The sequence below is a fragment of the Oryctolagus cuniculus genome, chromosome 14 (genome assembly GCF_964237555.1).
Source record: "Oryctolagus cuniculus chromosome 14, mOryCun1.1, whole genome shotgun sequence".
Classification (NCBI taxonomy): domain Eukaryota; kingdom Metazoa; phylum Chordata; class Mammalia; order Lagomorpha; family Leporidae; genus Oryctolagus; species Oryctolagus cuniculus.
Window position 1 is genome coordinate 34,160,589 of NC_091445.1, and position 3,646 is coordinate 34,164,234.

A 3,646-nucleotide genomic window follows, 5' to 3' on the forward strand; every position below is an offset into this window, starting at 1 on the left:
TGTGCCAATCTGAAGCCAGGATCCAGGTGCTTCTTCCTGGTCTCCCATATACTTGGGCCATCCTCCACTGCCTTACTAGGCTACATCAGAGAGCTGGACTGGAAGAGGAGCAACCGGGACAGAATCCAGTGCCCCGACTGGAACTAGAACCCGCGGTGCTGGTGCCCCAGGCAGAGGATTAGCCTAGTGAGCCACGGCACCGGCTGACAATGTCTTTAAGTAGAATATATTCCTTTCTGTCATCTACTCTAAGTTTTCCTGTATTTATCTTGATCTATTATTTGACTCTTGACTCTGATGTCTAAAACTTACTTAGCATTACAAGATTTGAGGTCTGAAAAGGACTTCGAAATTATTTTAACCATTATACTTTACACAAAGGTATTCAAGTTACTGCAGTTTGAGAGCAACAGTAATGGGTAAGGATATGTCTTAATATGCTGTCTAAGTTGTGTGGGTGCATGGATGGTTGAATAGAGAAGAGACAGATAAAGACACTTCTGGTAAAACATTTTCTTTTAAGAATTTAACATTTTTTTGTCCTGAAACCTAGGACTCAATAAAGTGGAATTCAGTGCTAATTGTCTAATGGAGTAATTTTAATTTTATGGATTTTAAATGTGAAGCCAGAGTAGCTCACCCAGTGAGTTCTCACCCAGAATCCAAAGAAAGAATACAACATTATTTACCTTCCTCAATTCTATTGGCTTCAAAGGTGAAGTGAGGAGACTTGGTCACAAGTAGATAAGTCTGAAAAAGACATTTCCCTTTTTGGTTCTGACTTCATCTGTAGGATGGAGGACTTAGAGTAGCAACTCTATCCTGTGGAACCCTGAGTATATCTGCTTCCCTTTTCTGAGTCTCATGACCTAGGAAGTGGCAGCATCCTCCCCAGTGCTACCAATTAGTTCACTCTTACCAACCCAATTATATAATATATAAAATCAAAACATTTATGAGCCTTAGACTGAACTTACCAACTCTGCTCTTGGGACATTGCCAAGTCTCTTTCATAGCAGTGAACAATTGTTTAAGAATTGTTTACCAAGGGTGGCCTTGGAGACCTCTGAGCCCCAATGTGTCAATTATCTATTGGCATTTTAAAATCTGCTTTGTAGGCTTCAGTTTCCTTCATTCCCTATGCTCTGTCCAAATCAAAATAATTAGCTCAGTGTCCTTACATTACACTTTCTCACTTGGCTTTATGGGACTTTCCCACCTGGGAATCATCACACTACCTCTACTTTGACCCAAAGCCTACCAGATTTTCACCAATCAAACCAAATTCCATATCCCATTTGAAATCTACTATGTTACTCACAAGTGAAAATTCTTCCTTCTCTAGACTCCTTATATAATGCTTACATATTATCGGTTATATCATTAATTCAATAAAATATAAATTTCCTTGATGACTAGCTGTTTTATCTCACACAAAACAATATATTACTAATTTTTACTTCATGTAATATTTTTCCCTACAAAACAGAAAAGTTGATTCATCTATCAATTTGATAAAAAATTAACTGAACAATGAGTTATTAAATTTACCATACATGATGTACAGGAAGGAGTTATGGCATTTTTTTTTGATATTGGAAAGCTATCAAGACATTCTTGAACTTCAATTTTCTGATCAGTAACATGTTGTTAATATGAATTATCCCATAAAATCTTTTGTAGATTAATAACTGAATTGTGCCAGAGTCTGACACATGGCAAACAATCATTTAAAAGTAGACAAGATTACTATAATAAAATCACTTTGTACCTTAAAAAATACACAAAATCTGTTATCTTCTTTTTGATAAAAATGTAAAATAAAATTTAAAGCCTATTAACTTACTGGTTCCTTTTTATTTATGGATTCACTGGGTTTTCTTGATGGTACATAACATGATACAACTCCCTATGACCCGCCCCTTCTGCAGGAGATCTGGGAAAGATCTCATTGTAGAGATTCTCATTGTATTAGGAACTGAGTTAGGTTAGAGACTCCTTAGAGACTCCCCAGTAGCTGAAGGCCTCTTTCTTCCTCTGGTTGTCTGGCTGCAGTTATTGGTCCAGGGACTCCTACTCCTTGGATGCCATGTGGACCATAATGTAGGCCACTCTGTTTGGGTAGCCAAATTCATTGTCATGCCAGGAAATGAGCTTAACATAATGCTGACCAAGGGCAGCGCCAGTCCCAGAATTTAAGGTGGAGGAGTGAGTATTACTGTTAAAGCCTCAGGAGAAAATATGTTATTCAATGTATCCCAAGATGCCTTACAGGGGGCATTTTGATGCCAGCTTAACCACCTTCTTGGTATCATCATGTTTTGTAGCTTTCTCCAGACAATAGATCAGATTCACCACTGACACATTGTGGGTGAGAACAGGGAAGACAATACTTGTGAGTTTCACTTTCAGCTCAGGGATTACTTTGCTCACAGCTTTGACAGCATCAATAGATGTGGAAATAACATTCAGGGTAACCCTATTGCCATCATATGATCTCCTAGGAAGAGCATTCAACATGATCTGGATGTCAGTGATGGAATGGATTGTGGTCATAAATTCCTCCAGGTGCGAAAATTGTCATGAATGACCTTGACATGGGCTAACCAATTAGTGATGCAGTAGGCATTCCTAACAGTCTTGAAGGAATTGCATACTTCTCATGATTTATGCCCATCACAAACATGAAGGCATCAGCAAATAAGGTAGAAATGATGACTGTTTTGGCTCAACACTTTCTAAAGTGTACCCCAGCCTTCTCAATGGTAGTGAAAAGGCCAGTGGACTCCAGAACAGATTCAGCACTACATTGGCCCATTTGATGTTAGTTGGATCTTGCTCCTGGAATGTAGAGATGAGCTTTCCATTGATGAAAAGCTTCTACTTCTCAGCTTTGAATATGCTATGGAGCTAGCTCCATGAGATATCATGCCAGACATGTAGACCATCTAGTTGAGGTCAGTAAAATGATCATTGGTGGTGACAGCATCTACTTTGCCACAGTTGAAAGCATCCTTGGAGGCCAGGTACCAAATTTAACCAAAACCTCTTGCTATGACCTCTGTCATCTTGTCTTAGGGACACAGTGGCACTGTATGAGATGTGACTGTTGGTTGAACAGGGAGGAACAGAGGTATTCCAAAAGGTTGGTGATTCAAGCCCACTCAGTTATGACCATCTTATTGATTTATCATTTGCATACAACTTAGAAAAATGTCAAAATGCAATTACAATTATAAAAGAGAGTGTTACTTTCCAAGAATAAAGGAAAAGCCTTATTAAATGAACCAGTCTGGAGAAGAAAAATAGTAGCTAAAATTTAATTCATGTTTACTATGTACCAGCCACTATTCTAGAAACTTTGCACATTATAGCCTAATTCATCCTAATAATAATTTTATGAAATTATGTTGTAACAAACATTATTAGAATCCATCTATAACCTAATTAACCCTCATATTAACCATTGCAATTCCTATCTACAAAAGAAGGAACTGAGGCACAGAAAATGTGGCAGTGTCAAATTTGAAACCAAGCATAAATGAGCAAACCAGGCTCCTGGTGACATGCATAGTACTAGTTTCCTTCAGTAAATCAGAAGAGAATAAGAAAGAAGAAGATAGGAGAGGAGGGGAGAGGTGAGGAG

General features: G+C 38.3%; 1 pseudogene; it reads right to left on the reverse strand.

Annotated features, from left to right (window-relative positions):
* Positions 1-2,073: 2,073 nt before the first annotated feature.
* Positions 2,074-3,068, reverse strand: LOC127492804 (glyceraldehyde-3-phosphate dehydrogenase-like; annotated as a pseudogene).
* Positions 3,069-3,646: the final 578 nt, after the last annotated feature.